The 20857-nt window shown below is 58.2% G+C and overlaps 1 protein-coding gene across 3 annotated transcripts in view; it reads right to left on the reverse strand.

The window, feature by feature from the left end:
- FRMPD3 (FERM and PDZ domain containing 3) overlaps window positions 1-20494 on the reverse strand; it is a 67969-nt gene extending 47475 nt beyond the window's left edge. For all 3 annotated transcript variants that reach the window (XM_074915194.1, XM_074915195.1, XM_074915192.1), the window contains exon 1: window positions 20383-20494. The gene's annotated coding sequence lies outside the window, so the exon portion shown is untranslated. The remainder of the gene's footprint in view (window positions 1-20382) is intronic.
- Between the last annotated feature and the right edge of the window lie 363 nt (window positions 20495-20857).

Consider the following 20857-nt stretch of genomic DNA (forward strand, 5'->3'; position numbering starts at 1 on the left):
CTGAGAACAATAGAGACAGAGTTTCAGCCAAGGCAATTTCAGAGCTGGATCAAAGCTAAAATAACCTAGGCACAGAGCAGCTGAGCAAAGACACCTCGGTGAGGACAGACAGCAGCATGGGGTGCCCTGTCCCTCTCTGCAGCTCCAATCATCTGGCTGCCCGGCATGGGGGACAAAGACCCTCACACAGGAACTCAGTGTGTCTCATTCTCCCACGCTCACCTACCATCCCCTTCTGGCCCTGGTGGCATCGTTTTCCCCTCTCCCATGGATGCAAGCCCCAACCCCAGTGCAAAGCTGACCCTTGCTGCTGCAGCTGAGTAAGTACCTGCTTGCCCAGCACGTCGGTTCTGTGTGCTGCATAGCAAGCACCAGATTTTGCTTTCCTGACCTTACAGCCCAGCAGAGCAACCCAAATCTTCTAGCAGAGATTCTTTTTTTCCCCTACAGATGCTACTCTAATGGTACGTGAAGGGAGGGATGGATGGACGGAGAGACAGTGAGGAGAGGTGGATGATGAGCTGATTTCTGCCAAGCGAATGTTGTATCTGGACTCTTAACAAGGAACAAGACACAATCCTCAGCATGACTCAGCCTGGAAACACATGCTGCTTCTCAGCCCCACCACCAGGACCGGTGTGTCCCCATCGCTCACTCAACTGTCCCACGAGTGAGCAGCCCATGGCTGCTGCCCCAGAGCCCACCCCAAATGCATTTCATTGCCTGGACAGGTAGAGCCAGGCATTTCCTGAGACGTGGACAGGCTGTGGGTGCCAAAAGGCAGCCAGGCAAAACAGGGGTTGATGCTCTGCAGGTCGAGTTGTGCGTGGCTGACATGTTGCTTGGTCTCTCACAGACCTCCTGAAAGCAGCTGTCAGAGCCTGTCTTGTTCCAGCTCCCTGTCTCTCCAGATACGCTGGTAATTCTGCTTCACCGTGCGTGTTCCTGGTTTGTTTCTCTGTGAGAGTGAAAGGGTTTGAGCACTGGGAGCCTCACTGCTCTTGGAGAGCATCAAGAGAACCCAGCGACATAGAGAAATGGAAAGCACGGGACTGCAAGCATCCCCCCGCAGTGCTCCATCATGGCACCTCATGCCCCAGAGCTCCTGCCAAGGGGACAGTGGTCCACACAGGACCTCATATCCTGGGTCAAGCTCAGGGGGCTGTGGAAGGCAGCTTCTGCTCCTGCGTTTTCCATGTGAAACTTCACATCCAGCTTTAGGGTTAACCATGGGGCTGGGCAGGAGATGCCTCAAGTGCCTTCTCTGGATGAGCCCCATGTGAGCGTCTCGAGCCCCTTCCTCCCTAAAATGGCTCCTTGAGCCTGGCAGGGGTCAGTGGCTGCCCCAGCCCCAAGGAGCCGATGCCACCCCCACGCACTACCCAGCCAGGGCACTGTGAGTAACCGTCTGCTGCGGCAGCCACAGCTCGCCCAAGCGGGTGCAAAACCCCTCACTGGGGCTGGATGGAGGCGAGCCCTAGAGCAGGGCACAGCAGTGCTCCTGCCAGAGCCCTCAATCTTCTAAGGGAGGTGGTCGGCACCACCTCCTCCAACCAGGGGGATGTTAGACCCCCCTTCTCCCTGCCCTCCCGCCAGCCAGCTCTGTCAGTCTGGAGAACACAGCCCAGTGCTGATTAACACAGGCTGAGCATCTTCCGGAGGACATGCAAATAAAACCACAGCCCTTCTCACTCCTTAGACACTGGAGAAAAGAGTTACTGATGCTGCCTGTTTATGATAAACACCGTAGTGCAGAAGCCAAGGAGTGACAGATCTGAAGATGGCATGTCAGCCCCGGCTGTCCCGGGAGGACCTGTCAAACTGTCATGCAGCATTAGTTGCGACACATTACTGCATGGCGCCCTGCAACCCGCACCATCACGGGGCTGCGGCACCCCGAGCCCCCGGGTGTGGGAGTGCTGCCTCCCCTCCATTACCCCTCTGGGCAGCCCCCTCGCCAAGGGGTGCTGGTCATCACCTTTGTCACCTGGGTCCTCGCATCTCTTCTGCATCAGGACACCCACTGCCTGCTGCCCGCAGACTTGGCAGACCACGATGGACCCATGGGATCGGGCTGAAACAACCAACTGGCTGCTGTTTGAGCACCTGGAACTGGGGCTGGCACAGCGGGCAGGGGGCTGGGGTTATGGGTATGGCAGGGGAAGTGATGGAGGTCCTGTGTGACAGCCCCAGGCCACCTCACACCCACACTGCAACAGCCCACCAGAAACATGTCCCCAGTGAGGAAGCTGGTGGTGGCACTGAGAGCTTGGGATGGTGCAAGAACCTCCCCACACCAGTCCCGGTGGGACTGGCAGAGTCTCCTAGGACGCAGCCCCCCTCCCCAACTCTATCGCCTTCCTTGCCACATGCTACCTGCTCCTGTCTGTGTTCCTGAGACACTGCAGCACCACTACTTTGCTTTCACTGACACAAACCCATCTGGCAGCAGGTTGAAACTGCTGGTGGGCAGTGGCTGAGCCTCGGGGGAGAGGTGGCACAGCCCAACACGGCAGCAGTGGCTCCCTAAACTGCCATCCATGCCCGTTCACACCGGCCATGTTGCCATGAGGAGAGCATTGCAGAGCCAGGATCTACGCTGCTCCTCATCTGCAAGTGAAACCACTGCCTGTGGTTGCCACAGCTGTCACCTTGGCACTTTTGGTGAATGACAATTCACAGCTGCTGGCGGGAACACATCAGATGACTTTGTCTGTCTTGAGTCACAAGAAGCCAGAGGGAGAGCTGAAGCTTGGCCTTGGGAGCTCGCCACCCCTTCCTCTGCCTGCTCAGACTGATGCTTTGAGGCAGTGAGCAGCTCCAGGCAGCTGTGAGGCCGGGGTTAAGCATCACTGGCTGTTCGGGCACCAGCTGAGCCATGGATAACACAAGGGGCAGCTGCAGTCCTGTGAGGCTGGGCCAGGAACGCCTCTCCCTGACACTCCTAGTTTGGCCAAGAGCATCAAAATCACCTCCCAGAGATGTGGACAGAGATCCAGCAGCCCTTGCCGCCTCATTGGCAAGCTCTGGGCACAGCTTCTCCCATTTCCTACTTCACTGTCCAGATTAAAATCCTTCTGCTAGCCTATAAAAAAGGTAATCAGAATGATAACAACAACAATCAAACGCTTTCAGCAGATGAGCCAGTTGGTCCTTAATACCTCCTGGCTGCCAGCAGCTCATTGTCACGGGGAGATGGGAGCTACAAGCTCTGTCCTGGGGCTAGGATAGACATCCATCTGGGAAAACTGGGGGGTTCCCAGGGCAAGGAGTGGGAAAAGACAGGTTGGGGTTTCACCTCCAGCACTGGGGTTCAGTGACGACTGCAGCAGTGGCCAACCCTTCATGGGAGGGGAACGTTTTTCCTAACAGCCCTACGCAGTGAAGCATGAAGGACGGAAGGCCACCAGGATGGGTGGAAGGCCACCAACCCAAACGGCACCCTGGGAGAAGGTCACTCACAGTCCCCCAGACTCTTCTGACTCGGAAGGGCACCCAGTGGGCAGAGGCACCCTTGGAGGGAGGTGTGTGAAAGACCTCAGGAAAGAGGAGCTGGGCTCCAGGCCCGCGGTCCCAGTGCTAAATCCACACAAAGGAGCCTCCCCCTTCCCTGTTAACCAGGCATGACAACGGGCTCCCTGCATGGGAAGGGCTCGCAGTGAGGTTGGAGCAGGCTGCCTGCTCCCGGGGAAAGTGGCTAGCACAGACCCCTCTCTGCGCTGAACCTGCAGGGATGCTCTGGCACCCCTCGGCACCCAGCCAGGCAGCTCCTCCGAGCCCAGCGGGAGAAGAGCCTCCAGTCACGCCTGGCTGCTGGCGGGGAGCTGCACGGGTGCTGGGGAGGGAGGAGAGCTCACAGGCTTCCCGCGCTTGTGCTCAACCACAATACCAATTATCCTTGTTGCAATTAGAAAGGAGGAGAGACAAAACTCTCTGACCCAGAGCATCTGCAAATCCTGGAACCAGCGGCCAGGGCAGAGGAAGGAGGGGCAGATCTTGCAGAGGCACAGGTCCCCGCCAGCCCGTTCACACGCCGGGGATGGGTCACACAGCGGCGCTTTCCGTAACCACAGGTGGTACCACAGACTTGCAGGACAGAGGAGATGCTCCCAAGTCCCTGGGCACCTTCTCACAGCCCCACCAGTCCTGCGGCTGTACACAGAGCGGTCGAGGTGTATCAGAGGTTACAGGCAATAAGAGGCTCAGGGCTTAGGGGCAGTTTCCAAATCATGCCTAGGGCTGCTGAGGCAGAGACGCAGCGTTATTAACTGGGACCTGCTGCCCAGCCTGCTCGGAGGTGTGGCTGGGGACACCGCCTACACCCAGTGCAGGACTGGGGAATCGCAGACTTATCTGGCCTAGCTCCTTCACAGCCAGGCGGGAGCCGGGCTCTGCAGCCAAATGGCACAGGGACTGGGGAGACCCACAGGTGTTACACCTGGTCTTTGCTCTTCATGCCCAGCAGAGCGATTCCTGTGGAATCAGCCTGGGTAACAAACTGCCACCTTCTCAGCAGAGGAGCCTGCCGGAGCTGTGGTTAGCACACATTAAATCAAGCCGTTTCCACGAGGACCCTCTGTTGAACAAGCACCAGGTGAAGGAGCAGGTGATGAGATGCTGTCATCTCAAACCAGCCTGGGAGACGGACCTTGCCCATGTGCCACTGCCTCTCCGGCTGGATGCCAGCGTGATTCCTCCTGACCACGTGCCTCAGCCTTGCTTTATTGGTCCTGTAAAACCCACACGCAGTGGCTCGCATGCGCCAGCATCCCTGCTGACACCTCATTTGCAAGAATATTGCCGGGGGCAGGTAAACACAGGCAAGTTATTAGTATCAGCATTCACGGAGACTAACTTGGATCTCATCCTGCATGAACAGGTAGCAAAGGAAGGCATTGCCATAAAAAGATCTCCTCAGAAGAGCTGAGACAAAGCAAACCCTGGCATCCTCTTACAGAGCCGAGGGATGGGAGCTGAGACTGGAGCATCCAGCTTCTCTCCCACAGTCACAAGGTCTTTCTCTCTCTGTGCAGGAACCCACAGCTTCAGGAGGGCCCCAACTCTCCAGGGAACACGCCCTTCCTTCGCCCAGCTCAGGCCTGGGCTCCCTCAGGGACTAGAGGATGACTGAGGAAAGGAATTTAAAAAAAACAAACAAACCAGCATTTCATTGCTGTTAAGCCTCACTGAGACACACGCTGTGTTCTGCTGGCTGTGGCTGTACAGACCTTCAGGCTGATGACCACAGCTAACCGTCTGGGGATGCTGCTCCCAAGGTGTCTTTTCTGTGTCCCCACCCCAGGCAGGACCAGGTATCTAACACCTTCTTAGAAATGTCTCTCTAATGAGCAGGGTTACAGCAGAAGCAGACCCAAGGCTCTCCTGTGCGAGTTCTCTGTACAGCCAGTGAAAACAGAAGTCTCAAAAGAGCTGCTTGGAGGTGACGCGGCAGCAGCCAGGAGAATTACCAGCTGCTCCACGCACAGAATGCAATTCACATTAAAGGGAGGGGGAAAAAAAAAAAAAAAAGCAAAGTGCAAAACCCAACCAAGAACTGAACCACTTCAAAGCATCCTCTGTCTAACCTGAAGAAAATTTCCTCTGCCAGCGAGAGCCCACAGCCTGAGACATGCTCCCCCACCCCACATCCCACCACCTACCCTGCTTGTGAGATGTAATGAGCTGCCTCGTGGGGGGGTGCAGAGAGAAACTTCCATGGGGTCTCTGAGGTCAGGCATTGGGTGCTCTACCTCGTGTGGGAGGTACCACCTGCCTCCCCCTGGAAGGAATCAAAGCTGGGGGGGGTCTGCAGGCTGTGGGGCAAACACTGTCACAGCATCCCAGCGCCCCAGGCTCACCCAGCCCGTTTGGCTGCCTGGCAATGAGGGGACTCTCCGCCAGAGCTGGGCACTGGGGCCAAGTGGGAGCTACCGGGAGGAGAGGTCACGGAGCCCACCGCAGGCAAGCCCCTGCACCCCAGGCAGGCAGCCCCTGTGGCCAGAGCACTTCTGCGGGCAGAAGGACCTGGGCGGGAGCCACAAGAGATCGTTAACCAGGCATCCCACTAATGGCAATGGGATTTAAGGGCTTCCCAGAGAGACTGGCACTGGGATCTGGATTTAGCAGCATCGTTCCTTAGGGATTGCAAAGACAATGTAAACTCTTGGGGAATTAAACTAGCAAGGAGAGAGAAGAGGCCAGCACTGTAGGAGGGATGGCGATTACAGAATTACCTGCCAGCCTTTAGGAAGATAAATGACATGAGATTTTATACAGATAAACGGAGACTTAATGCAGCCAGGGAGACGATCGGTGCTGGAGCAGGAGCAGCCTCTGCTATCTGGCTGATGGCAGCACAGAAGCAAGGCCTGGAGGGTAGAGCAGGCAATAAAGAGGAGCCAAGTTTGCATGGCAGAGCCACACTGGGAGCAACGCCGGTGCAGGAGAGCAGGGAGAGACGCAGCATCCCACTCCCGCCCAGAGAAGGATGGGGGGACGGTGCGGCTCGGCACGCACGGAGATCTGTGCTGTGAGAAACCTCAGCCCCTACTTAGCAGTCAGGTCAGGCAGCACCAACGCCACCCGGGTGCCTGGAAAAGGACACGCTGTTTTTTTCTCTTGCAGTCAGAGAGCACAGGGATGGTTTAACCTCTGCACCAGGCCAGGCTGGTTTCTGCATTGCTGCCTGTCCCAGACCCAGAAGCACCCCAGGACCTGCAGACAGCACTGAGCTTCACGAGAGCAAGACACCAAAATAATTCAAGACCAGAACAGGCTCTGCTTACGCTTAATGGGCAGCAAACCCAAGAGCCGGTCAGCAAGCCTGCGGAGAGCTGTCTGCCTGCCTCCCCTTCTCCAGGGCTATGGAAGGCTGAGCCCTCGGAGCTGGGCATTTCCCTTGCTCGCCGCCACATCCCAACTGCCTCCTCATGGCTTTTCTAACCTTTGCCAATGCTGGGCAAGACAAGGCTTTACTGCTTTCCACCCCCATTCAGGCTGCCCCAGGCGCAGGGGTCCTGCCCCCCAGCTGGCCACTTCTCAGCTCTCCTCGGTGGGCTAGGGGGGAGCACACGCGCCCTACCCCGGCCCTGCGGACAAGGGCCTGGGCTCCCCTTTCAGCCATTGCCATTTAGAGACATCTCCTCAGTCTCTTGGAAACGCTGCCGCGTGGGAGCTGCTGCTCGGGGAGTGAGTCACACTGTCAGGCGGGTGAGGGCGGCAATGTGGGCATGCCAGGCACTGGCCACCGCTCGCCCCCTGAGACCCCCGGCTCCCCTGGGTGCCACGCCACAGTGTCCCCGTGGCACAGATCTCCTGTGGCTGGGTGACAGCCCCACACCTCCCGCCCCGCTCTGGTAGCTGCTAACACACCACAGAACGTTTCCCAGCGGCTGCTTTTCTATGCCACGGCATCAGGGAGAGACGGAGCAACCCTGGGAAGGCAGCTCCTGCAGAGACAGAGACCCCACGTCCTGCTGCACATGGCATGAGAAAATCCTCCTGTCTCCAGCTCAGAGACTCTGGAGCCAAGGGGAAACTGAGGCACAGGGCAAGGAAGGGACTTGCAGCAGGAGATCACTGATGGTGCGGAAGCCCATAAACGGAAAGGCTCCCCTGGGCCTCTTTGCCCCAGGGCAGGCATCCCTGGAGCCACAGAGAGCAGCCCAGCCACCCCCCTTTAGGGATCACTTCTTTACCTGGCCTCAAATATAGCACCCGCTCCCCAAAATCCAGCGGGATGATAAGCACCTCTTCTGAAAGGGAGCAATTACCACAAAATAGAGATTATGCAAATACCTTGGTTACCAAAACATGCTCCCTGAATGCTGAGTAGGAAAGAAAAGAGCCGTGGAGAACAAAAATTCATTTAGCCAAGAGCTGCATCACATCTCTTCATTCAAAGCACTGAGAGGTGGAGAGGGGCCTCCTCAAGCAGGGGGGCTTTAGGAGGCCACCGCAGCCCGTCACACCAGGGCCAGGGACGGTGCTCGGCATTTCCCTTTCCTCCCAAAGCCCTTCAGAGCTCTTATCGCTCCCCTCGGCAGAGTGAGGAAACTGAGGCACGGAAGGAGGCACTTGGCCCCCGAGAGTCAGTGTGTGGAGACAGAGAAGAGGCTGAGGTGCTGCTGCTGGGATGCCCCAAGAGGGGCACAGAGCGGGGCACATCACTGCTTCCCATTCCCCGTGAACGCTGCTGGACAGCTGGTGTTCACTGCGCTGGCCTGATGGGTCAGACGTGCTGGAGGTGGCTTTGGGTGGAGCAGAGGTGTAGAGAGACGACAAGAGCGTGGGGTTGGGGAAGAAAACTATGTGCGCTACTCGGGATGGGCTGGGACGGCAGAAGCCACCACAGCAGGCAGGAGGCTGGTTAGGGGAGGGAGAAGGAGGGACGTGTGAGTCTTGATTCAACAGGCAGGGACTGCCCTGCCCCGGCACGTGCCCCTGGCATGGAGGCAGTGGTGTTCCCAAGGCCTGCCTCTGCTCGGGGGTTTTTCCAGCCTCATCTGGCACCGCGGTGGGTCAGCTTTGCAAGCCCAAGACCTCGAGCGGACTGCACAGCTGGTGCCAGAGCCACAGGGGTGAGCACGGCTACCCCGCTGCTGAGAGCAGGGGGGGGGCCACAACTGTGGTATCATCCTCTGTGGTGGTGGAGGACCCTGACAGTGGTTTCAGCTGTGCAAGCAAGGCAGCTTTGGGAAGATCAAGTGCTGATTTGGAAGGATGGAGGGTGACACACAGGAGACAAGGGCCATCAGGCAGCACAGCAGTGGTGGCACCATTTCACACCTGGCCACCACATTCCCCCCAGTGAAAGGTGGGTCTGACAGGGCCAGCTGATACGATAGCGCCACGCCATAACCACGCAGTGTCCCTGAGCAGGAACAACCACTTCTCACAACACCACTGCAGCCACCAGACCCTCACACAGGTCTGAGCTCCTGGCACACCAGTTCCTGCCCTGCGCACACTCACCTGCCTGGCAGCACTCACTCACCGAGTCCCACTGACGTCGCATGAGGAGGAAAGGACAACTCATGACGCAGTAATGCCAGCAGAGCTAGCTGTGCTATGCTATCTCCTATCCCCATGGAGCAGAGAAGCCATAAATCAGCTGGAATGCTCTATGCATCGTCCTCATGCACCGATGCCGGGCAGATTTATGGTAGCAGCACGGCACTAACATGCAGGCCCAGCAGCCCCGCATCCCCTCCTGCAGCCAGCGGCAGGAGCTAGTCCCCAGTGCAAGTGTCTCTGTGGAGACCACTGGTGACACCCTCCCACTGCCACAAAGTGGACTTTGCAAAATCTAGGTCCCCATCCATCCTGGAACACCGGAGGAGATGCTGGACAGCAGCAGCCCGCCAGCCCCACTGCTCGCCTGCTCCCGACGGCCTGGTTGTGCTGGCAGTGGGTGCCCGTGCTGCACGGCAGCCCTGCATGCTTCTGGTCCTGTGGGAAGAGCCTGCCCTCCCTCCTCTTGTCACAGCCCCTCCCTGGGCACCTTTCCAGCGCAGCCTGTTTGCGAACTACCCAGTGCAGCTATTGCACACGTAGGCAGTGCCACATGTAGAGCAGTGGCATCGCTGGCCCAGGAGGTACGTGGTGGCTCCTCCAGCTGCTGCCCTGGTGCAGGTGGTCGCCGTGGGGGCAGCAGGACAGAGCCCAGCCCAAACCAGCATTAGGAAGAGCTGCAAAGTCAGCTGAGCCTTTTCCATTTCTAGGGTGAAATGCCTGCTTGAGGATCAGGACTTTGCCCACTCAGACCATGACAGCAGCCACCTCTTCAAATCCATCTCTGGATCTGAGTGCCCCAGTGATATTTCCAGAATTCAGAAGTTTCTTCCCACACCCAGGGAGAGATGGATCTCACTCCCAGCTGCTCTGCAAGCCCCTGCCCAGCTGCCCAGCCCCTTCCCAAATGTGCCTTGCCCTCAGACAGGTCTCCTCCACCACAGAAAGCCCTGTTTGGCCTCTTGTCACTCCTGCAATGCCAGCGTTTGCTTACAACATATGTGTTGGATTTGCTTTTGATCAGCAAAAACACACCTCCTCCATATCTACCCCACCACGTCCTGAGCTCACACTACCTCAGGAGAGACAGAAAGTGGACAAGGTGAGAAAAGCCAGATGCCTCCTGCTATGCATAACCACAGCAAACAGTGCAGGCACTTTGCAGATCGCCTGTGACACCAGTAATCCTATCTGCTACTGATACAGCTCCTGACTTCTCTCAATTAGCTCTAACTCTCTTACTGTTTCCCAGAATCAATCATCCTGTGCTCTGCTGGGGGAGCGAGGGACTTGCTGGAGGTGCCAGTCCACCCAGCAGGACTAACCTCAGTTTCTCCGCACCTGAGGTGGAACAAGCCTGGCCTCAACTGCTACATGATGGTGGAGACCAAGTGACTGGGTGGCAGCACCTGGTCCCTCCTCTCACCCATCCAGCACCCCACGCCTGCTTGCTTCAGCATCCCACAGCTGCTCCACCACCCTCCTTCCCCCCAGCAAGCCCACAGCCCTGCATCCAAACCAAGGGATGGGTTTGAGGAGCTGCCAAGCCTTTTTCTTAAAACAGAGCCTTAACACCCCAACTGTGGGCAGCTGGAGGCAGGGAGGGTGGCAGACCCCCTGCAGTGCTGCTGGTGCTGTGAGAGCAGGACACTGTTCCAGATGCTGGCACTGTGTGGCTTCACACCAGAGATGACGTGCGGAGGAGCATGGAGGTCTGCCTGGTGCGACTGGAGCTCCAGCCTCTGGCATGGACATGGTGGACGTGTTCCCAGCGGCCTGTCACCCCTCAGCCACATTCACTCACTCTGACAAAGAAAGGCCTTAGCTGTGGGGATCAGAGCTCGGATCTCAGTAAGCCCTGCCATGGGGTCTCTCTCCCTCGGGCTCAGGCTCCTGGAAGCTCCGAAGACCTGGAAGGAGCCCTGATGATGATGCTGGCCTCTCCCACTGACACCAGCTGGCCACGGGGAAGCATCCCAGCACTCCTCCCCATGCTGAAGGGGATGAAGGCAGGGATCCTGCTGTGCCTCCTCCTGTGAACATACAGTAATGCTACATGAGATTTCTGCAGACACAGAAACCCCTCAGCTGCCCACACACCACGCATCTCCCCAGGCCAGCAAGCTGCAGCCTGTGTTTTCACTGCTCTCAGGAAAAACAGTTCAGGCATCCAGGCAGTAAGGTCCCCCGGGGTTGTATCTGATCTTTTCTGGACACCATCATGGTCCTCTAGAGACGTCTGGGGATTTTTTGCTGCCAGCCCACTGAGGGACACCCATCTGTTCATCTGGGAACGGGCGGGAGAAGGCCACTGTGTGGATCAGGTGTGTCCCTGTGTGGATATCCAGCTCATATGACAAAGAGCCACTAGGTCACTCCCAGTCTCTGGTCAGAGCTCAACACTGGGATTTCTGTTTGCCCCTGGGATGGGACTGGAGATTGCAGTGGGGCTGGAGAGCAGCTAGCCCTGGTAGATATCACCCAGACACCATCTCAAGTCTTCTCCAGAGAGACCTGGGTCCAACCCCAGCAGCTGGGAGAAGGGATGTGACAGCCAAGGCAAGCTGGCTGTACACGCTGATGGCAGCAAGTTCCTGCCGACCCCCTTGCCCACCTCCCACCAGCACTGCGTCAGCCTCCCGGGACCGTGGGCAGCAGCGGGAGGAGCATTTCCAGCTCGTGCTTGTAAAGGAATGGAGGGAGCAACCTCCAGACTGCTCCCCGTGGAGGGACAGATTGCTTCCAGTGCCCGCAGACAGTGCCTCCCTGCTGCTCTCTGCACCCGAAGGCAGCACTGCGCGGTCATTCTCAGTACTGACCAGTCCACGGCAGCCCAAAGCTGCCCAAAGCTGGTGACAGCAAGCAACAGCAAAGAGGGAAAGAGGGGGATGGATGCTCAAAGGTAGCTGCAGACAGTGATGGAAGTGGGCACAGGATGCAAGGGAGCATCGGAACAGTGGAAATAAAGAGAAGCAGAGCAAGGAAATATGATCTGAAAGAAGCAGTTAAGACTCCAGAGAGGAGGTCCTCAGGGCAGGACCTGAGGCTGGATATCCACACAGGGAGACGGACACGCCTGATCCACCCCGCGGCTTTCTCCCACCTGTCCCCACATGAGCAGGGCGCTCACTGTAGGCTGTGCTGGGGAACAGATCTGCTCAAAAAAGGTCTCAACCCTGGATGGAGGCCCAAGACACAAGTTCTCTGGGGCAGGAACCACATCTTTTGCATCCTCTGCACGTGTCCCCGTGCCCAGCTGGCAGGACAGCACTGCCCTGTGCCTGGGCTGCCTGCAGCACTCGTAGGAGCAGGCTGGGAACCAGAGCTGCCTGCAGTCTTGCCAGGCCTCTACAGGCATTTCAGCGGAGACATGGCTCCAGATTTGTCAAAGCACTTACAATATGAGTGATGGCAGAAGGATATTGGCTACACCACATCAGCTGCCCTTCCCGCATCCTTTTTAGGGTTGCTCCTTTTAATAACTCCAGTTAATATTACATGCCTCTACCGAGAGTCCTTTTAGACCAGCAGCCTCCGAGTTGCTTGGAAACTGTTTGCTGCAGCAACCAAAAGCCGCTGTCGGGAGGGCTCAACGCCAACCCCGCTTCCCGGGGCTGCCAGTGCTGGGAGCCCAGCAGAACCACCGCTCTCCGGGCACTGGGAGCCGCAGGAAGCAGAGATGGGATGGGAGCAGCAATGACACGCACGGGGACAAGAGAGTGGGAAGGGCTCGGGGACTGCGGGGCCTGTTGGAGGACTCGGAGATCCCACGGCTGCGTTTGAACATGTTCCTGGCCAGAGGGTGAGGGCGAGTTTCCAGACCAGCGTTCACAGAAAATGTGCTCATCTTCGCAAGATTTATTTGGCCAAATCTGGACACTGAATTCAATCATTAAGAAGAGAGAGGGTTTTGCTTTATGGACAAGTCTCAGTGCAACTTTAATGGTGAAGTCATTTACCAACACCTCCGTAATACTCTATGAATAATTAGGTATCTCTTCCAATTTATGGCTTACCATAAAATGCTGCTATAGTTTTGGAGACAGTATTTTTTTTATACTGTAGCAATGACAAAAAGCGTATTTTATTGCAGGAATGGCAGTGTAAGTATATTTATCCATTGGCCGGGATTCTGTGGTATACTTTCCTCTCTAATGGCTGTACAAACATATATACATCCCAGATTTATACCCAGATTTTCCATACTTTGCTTTTTAATTTACATAATATGTGAAAATTTCTATATAAAATGGAGAGGAGCACTGAGCCATTCCTGCCAACCCACCCGCCTGAATTCAGTGCTCCCTCGTCTCGCACCGGTCCTGTTTCCCCACAGTGCCGGTGCTCAGGGGATCCCACAACCACCTTTGGGATCCCACCTTTTAGCTCAGTGCTGCTGGGGAAAAGGAAGGCCAAGAGGAAGGTGGGTGAGGACCCCAGGCCCAGATCAGCACGGGAAACCCCAAGAGAAGGAATGTGAGGGGAGCAGGTTCTGCCAACTCTAGTGAAATACATCTCCAGCGCCATCCCACCTGACACCTTCCGCCATCACCCTGGTGAAGCGCTGCTTTTTGTTTTTTTTTTTTTAAATATTGTGGAATTAGAAGTCTGATTGATATGAATATGTAACAACGCTGCTTTATTAATAGCAGCTGCATTATCAGTTCGCTCCCTGCTATTGGCAGGAGATCTGGGACAATATGTGGTTTGAAAACTAAAGAGAAACGCAACCCGCAAAGGCAGCGGCAGCGAGATAATTTCATTCCTTTTCCTGGTGAGCAAGCCAAGGCCGACACAAACATGATGGTCACTGATGCATCACCATCACTCCTTCTGCCCCATCGTGGGAGCAGGCACTGGGATGGCTCCATGGCGAGGATGGTCCTGAGCACACCATGCAGCCATCTGCAAAAGGATTTGCAGCCAAGGTCCCCCGTATAGGCAGGAGACACCCCTTTAATCTGGGGAGCACCACAGCCAGCTTTAACCTCTGCACACTGAGGTCATTCAGCACAGAACAGCACGCAAATCTCCCCGGCACGGGTAATAAACTCCCTTTGCAGTTTGCTTTCCTTACTCCCCCCATCACCATCCTGGAGGCTTAAATGAAAACAAGATTACAAAGGAGATTGGACATATTTCTGGTGTGCTATTTTAGCTGTAAATTATGCCAGCTTCATAAAACCCCAACTGTTCTTTCCAGAGATCCCTGCATAGACTGGCTTGCTAAGATCAGGCGACCGGGTGCTCGCTGCGGGCAGGCGTTGTCTAGAAAAACGGGGTCCAAACAGTAGCAAGATGCTATAGTACTACACATCCATACATACACACATACAGACACATATACATATGCACGTACGCACAGGCACGGCAGCACCCAAGAACTTCCTATGCCTGTTGATTAGCTAAACAGTGACACACACTCACACACGGGTCTTCCAAGCCCCGACCTGCCGGGCTTCAGCAATCTGACTCTACGGATCATCCGTGCCGCTTCAGCTGCCGGTGCCAGCGCCACTGACACTTTTCTCAGCCTTAGCTAATCCCCAGAGAGAGCAGAGCGCCAGACAGCACGGTCCAAAGCAAGGCAGGGCGCAAGGCACGGGACACGGGGCCACGCTCTGTCATGCCGCACAGAGCGAGCGCGAGTTCGCACACGTGGTGAGGCGAGCGAGGCTTGCGGCTGCGGTGGCCGTAAGGCTCCCAGCCCTGGGCGAGGCTGGCCAATGTGGCTCTGCAGCAGCAACGCAAAATGGCCACAGCCTGAACTTTGCTGTGGCAAACCTGGCGAGAGGTTTTGCAATTCCTCTCACGAGCATCACTGCACCCTGGCTGTGCTCCACGACCCTGGAGGACGGAGCAGCCAGGCTCCCAGCACATGGTGCTGCTTCAGGAAGAGGCTAGTGGCACTGCCCAAAACTAAAAGGACAACAGCTTGGTTCACACTCAGCTCCAGTCCCCGGCCCCTCTCTTACAGTGCTCCCCACAGCGGCTCCCCCCCCGCATCAGGGGCTGCCTCCACACCGTGCTTCCTGCGCTACGAAGGCGCGCGCAGTGCAGGCAGCTAGGCAACGGGACCTTGAGCAGAGTGCCACGACTCCAGCTGCTGCAAGCCCTCTGCCACCTCCGAGGGACAGGAGCCACTCCGAGCCCCGAGGACACAGAGCCAGCAAAGCCCCCACAGCCCACGGGAGCCCTCCTCCACCCCGCTCCCCGTTACCTGGAGGGAGACGGCTCGAGAGTGGCAGCACACTTTGCCTTTCCCCAAGCAGACACGGCAGCGAGCCGTCTCCCGTCACACTCCCACGGCTCCACCTGCTCGGAGCTGAGCCAGGTCCCACCGCGCTTCCCGCATGCGTCGGCTCACAGCCCACACTGCCAGCCCGGGGAGCGGCACAAAGAAAAACTCTCCCTGGTAGGACGGGTCCAGCCCATCTCCTCCATCCTGCTCTCCAACCTGCCCCTCTGGGCAATGCTACGGCAGACTTTGTTTTGTACATCTATCCCAAGTCTTCCACATGAGGAATCCCTGCATGGTCAGTGACCTTTGAGGAACCACACAATTTGTGGGCAGACATCTGCACGTCTTCTCCTACGGAAGGATACAGCACCCAACCCGCGAACGAAGAGGCAGTGTAAGCTGGCAGAGGTGTTTGCATCGCAACGTCACGTATTAGGAAGAAAGGACTAGAAACCCAAGAGTGGTCAAGGCAGCACGATAACGCTGGACAGATACAAAAGGATTTGTACCCAGAGACCCTGGGGTTTATCACCTTGCTCTCCGATAGGGAGCTGCACGTCCCTCATGTGGACACACATGTATGCCCCCACCGGTGACAAGCCACCTCCACGCGTCACACTGTGCCTTTCACCACTGGGACCTGGCACGGGGCTTGTCTGCATGTGTACGTATCTATCAATACAAAACCAGGCTTCCTAGGCAATCAATACCGCTATTTAAGAGATAAATCTCACTATTGATTGGCTGCTGTGGCCAGTTCCCGATTAATTTAAAGGAGAGAGAGAGAACAGCAAAGGGAGCTCAGAAGTGTTGCCAACGTCACTGGGCATCAGTCCTGCGTGCTCAGGCTGTGTATGTGGGGATGGATTGGGTCCGGGATGGAGTGGGCCATCTGACTCCAAGTTACAACAGGACAGGGCTGTGCAGGGATCCAGCTTCTAAGGGGGATGCAACTCCCCCACCAAACAGCTCTGTGAACCGGGACCAGAGCCCTGAGTCTCTTTAAACTTAGCAGGGACCACAAGGCATGGCTATGCAGACATGCTGATGTTTACACAGCTGAGGATCCGTGCACCCTTGTGGAAGAAAAGGTCCATCTGTGAACACGTGAGAGCACTTGCTGAGCCACACACAAATTAAAACCGGACGTTGTGCTCCCTGAGTCCAACTGTGGCTGTGCCAGATTCGAGGTACCTCTACCATCCCACACCCAGCCCTGGTCATCACTTTGAGTGGGGCGAAGGGGCTTGTTGGCTGCCAAGCTCCCAAGGGCAGCTCCTGGCCACCATGTCTGTCCTGGCTGCAGAAGTCTCTGCTGTGGTGCATGTAGGGCCTCCCCCAACCCGCCTCTGACCCTTCATTTTTGGGAAAGGACAACTTCCACCAGAACAGGTCAGAGCAGAGGATGAGCAGAGCTCACCCCAGAAGGCTGTGAAGGAGCCATCCATCTCCACCCTGAGAAGGAGAGCCATCCCTCACAACCATCTGAGGGAGAACGACAGAAGGGAAAGCAGTGCTGAACCCAAACGACAGTACTGCCACGCCAACAGACTGCCACTGTACTCCACAGAGATAATATTCAGCCAGATCAGAGATTACCAGCCCTTCAAGCAGCAAGGATCTAAACATTCCCAGCAGGAGCCACAGAAGGAAAAAAGACTGTAGTTTAGGTAGCCTGGATCGATTGGAAAACAATTCAACAACTCAGAGGCATCTTCCAGCCCACAGTGTCCAAGGCCACCACTTCCCCGAGCTGCACGGCTTGAGGATGGATGGGACCACATTTCCTGTCCTGTTCCCAAGCGTTTCTCCCTGGCTGATGTGGATTCCCTGCTCTGTCCTCTAATTTCAAAGCCAGAGCAACCCAACAGCACTGGTGCTGCAGACGGGTGCTGGGTGGGAGAGAGCACATGAAAACAAGATCTGCTCTGCCAGGGAGCAAAAGGCCCCATTATATCAGTTCATGTCCCCCCCGTCTTGTTGCAGACATAACCCAGCGATGCCAGAGCTGAGCCCTGGGAGGGGAAGGCGGCATCGAAAAGCATCTCAGCCCCGGGGGATTCGGGCTGTTTTCTGCCCCACAGCAGGAGAAATGAGAGCAGACCTGCTGCCCCTGGCCCCGGCAATGCTGGGGGGCTCATTTGGTAGAGAACCCCCAGGTGATCTGAGCTTTGTTTAGATCCAGGCTGGAGGCTCCTTAAGGCAGCAGCCAACTTGATCATTATATAAACACTTCCTTCACTACAGAAATGTGGTGCCCATGGCTGGAGCTGCCCTGGCGAATGACACCAAACTCATGGGTACGAATCAGGAGAGAGGCTTGTGGCTGGTTTCAGGAGGAGTGGGGAAGGACCAGCACTGAGGACTTAAGGCTTTGTCCTTCAGTGCCAGGGAGCAGCTGCCAAGCAAATCATAAAAGCATCTTCCTTGTATCACAGGGCTGCAACCGGAGGCAAAATCCGAGTTCTGCAGACCCACGGGCAAGTCCCAGAGCCCTGCTCCCTGCTCTCCCCCAGTGCGCAGGTCAGCTCTCACGAGCTCAGGCGGTGAAGCAAAACACAAAGGCGGCTGGTGCAAAGACCGGCTTATCTCCTGACTGCCTCACGCTTGATGACTTCTCCTGTGCTAGACCGGGCTTTATGCTTTCAGGCTTCAGTTCAAAGCTCGAACTAGCTTACTTCAAGACAGAAATGAGCTCCAGAGCTCGCTGCAAGCACGCCGTTGTTCACTGAAAGCGTGAGGCTGCCCCCCTGCCTCAGGAAACTCGAGGCCAATGGGTCCCTGTCCATCCTAAGTCGTCAGGTGGCACCTCCTCCCTTTGCCAGCACTCTGCTCCTTCGTTTACGGAGAGGGACCAAGCCTGAGTCTGTTTCAGTTGCACCCCCAGTGTGCTCCCCCACCCATCACTGTACAAAGAGGACGTGGTTTGGCATCTACTGCACATGCCCTTCCTTAACAAGCGATCCCAATTCCCCCGCACTGGGAAATCCTCCCAGGAAGCCGAGTCAGCTGCTGGCAGCCAGCAGCATTGGCCCCTGGGACAGGATCGGGGACTTCACAGCAGGACTGCTGCAGGGACAGGCCTTGGTGCCAGCAGAGCCAAAGCCCTGGGAAGAGGCAGACACCTTCTGACCGCAGGGTGCCAGCACTTAGGTGCTACCCACGCTGGAGCAGCCAGCCAGCAGCACCACGTACCCCCTTCACGCATGGGTCCCGCAGAAACTGCCCGCAAGGATGCACAAGCTGGGGCTCTGAAGTGGTGCTGCAGCCCACTGTGCTGCCAAAGCAGGAGAGCAGCCACGCCAGGGTGCCCCCGGGGCGGGGAGGGGGGTAAGGCTGCTCTCCCCCATGGGCTCCTGCAGCAGCATCGCACCACCCGAGGGGCTCCGCTGCTCCCAGTCGATGCCCTCACCAAGCACTGGGTGCACCAGCCCTCGGAGCCCATTCCACACCCCACGGCACCCCCGGAGCCGACTCCCCACCCCACCGCAGCCCTGCACCATCGCACCCCAGGTCCAGCCAGCAGCTGTTTACATACAGGAGCGCGGGTGCATCCCCACTGCTCGGGCGGCTGCTTTGCGATGGCCGCTCTGGAAGGAGGCAGAGAGCAAGTCAGCAAATGCAAGGGAAAGTTCAGCACCGCGGGGGGGGTGAGCACGGCAGCAGATCCTCAGCGAGCGGCCAGAGCAGGAGGCCGCAGGCTCAGCCCCACGCTGGTGCTCAAAGGCACAGGGAGAGGGTGGGCACCGTGGGGGCAGGAGATGACCAGAGGGCAGGTCAGAGCACTCCCTTCTTTAAAAAAAAAAAAAAAAAAAAGAAGAAAAGGAAGATTATAACAAAAAGAAAACATGTTTTTTGTGTTTGCTACTCAGGTGAGGCATGTCCTCGCTGCAGGACAACATGGATGCCAGCAGCTCACGCAGGGGCATGGATGAGTATGGAGGGCTGCTAAACAGGGGGAAGCACCCTGCCCGGGGCTCTGCCCAGAGGGGAGGCAGTGCCAGCCCTCCCCTGCCCTCAGCACCTGCCCTCAGCACCCAGAGCCCTGGCACAGGCTCAGCCTCCCCTGGGCCTGGCCCAGAGCTGCTCTTGCCCTCGAGGCAGCGTTGTGCCAGGTGAGGCCCCGGCGCAGGACACATCCCGTCCTGGTGCTCTCCTCCACCCTTCCCTTGTAGACATGGGGAAACTGAGGCACGGGGAAGTGGAAGGTGCCACACGAGAAGAGAAAGATGCAAACGTTTTCACATCCCTATTACCCAAAAGCAAGCCACGTCTCTCTGCCAGCCCTCCTGCTGACAAGGAGGAAAACTCATCCCATCCAAATTGCTCTAGAACGGAGAAATGAGGGAAAAAAACCCAGACGAGCCCCAAGCCAGGAGCCAAGTGCATTCATCTCTGCTCTTCCAGCTCAATCAGTCACGATCCGTGACAGCAACTGCCATGATACCGGACTAACACGGAGAACGTCGCCGCCCGGGAGCATGCCAAGGTGACCCGGGGGGCGGTGGCAGCGCTCCCCGCCCTGCGCCCCACCTTCTCCATCCAGCCTTGCCCTGCGCCGGGGCTCTGGGATGGGGAGAGCCGCCGCGGGGGGAGCGGGGCTCAGCACCACTGATCCGATTCAGACCACGCGAGCCTCTCGAACCGGGTTCCTCCTCCTCCTCCTCTCCACGCATCGTGGGGCACACCTCCCGCAGATCCACCGTCCGGGGCCACCGAGGCCGCGACAGGGCGACGGGATGGCCGGGAAGGGGATAACCCATCGCCACCCCGGGCCCCGCAGAGGGCCACCCGCACGGCTCCGGCGGACCCTGCGGCCCAGGCTCAAGCAGCAGGACGGGGCAGAGCCCTGCTCCGGCACCTCCCCGCCACCGGCGGCTCCGGGGCACCCAGAGCCGGGGGGGGCCGGGCATCCCTCCCGCCCCGCCGTGAGAAACACGGGGCCGCCTGGGAGCCCGCAGGCCCGCAGGACACAGCAGACCGCCCCCCCTTCCCCGCCCCGCCATCCCCTCGCTCCAGCCCGCGCCCCCCCGGGGGAAGCCGCCCGGCTCCCGGGAAACGGCAGCACCCCGGACGGAGCGCCAAACCGACGGCTCTCCCCGCCGCCCCCCCTGGGGCCAAGGGCTCACCTGGGTTCCGCCGGTCTCTCCGCAGCCCCCCGGAGGCTCAGGCGGGCGGCGCGGCGGGCGGCGCGGCGCGGCGGGCGGGCAGGGCAGGGCACCGGCAGCCCCCCGCCGCCGCCGCCCCCATGGCCCGCCGCCGCGCTCAGCGCTCGGCCGGGGCCTGCCGCCGCCGCTGCCGCCGCCCTGCAGCGCCCGCCCCCGCCATGCCGGCCCGGCCCGGTGCTCCCCGTCCCCCCCCGGGCGGCCGGCGGCGGCGGGCGCTGTGCGCGGCTCTGCGGGGCGGGGGCGGCGGCGCGGCGGGGGGCGGGCGGAGGCGGGCGGACCCCCGAAGGGGCTGCGGGGCGCGCCCGCCCCGGCCGGACAGCCGGTGGGTGCTGTGTGTGTCCCCCTCCCTCCCCACCCCAGCCCTGTCCCTCCCGGGCGCGCCTGGACGGTCACCTTCGGGGGGCACCGGAGGGCTGCGGCTCCGTTACCCGCCGCC

Source organism: Athene noctua, chromosome 11, assembly GCF_965140245.1.
Source record: "Athene noctua chromosome 11, bAthNoc1.hap1.1, whole genome shotgun sequence".
In the NCBI taxonomy this organism is placed as follows: domain Eukaryota; kingdom Metazoa; phylum Chordata; class Aves; order Strigiformes; family Strigidae; genus Athene; species Athene noctua.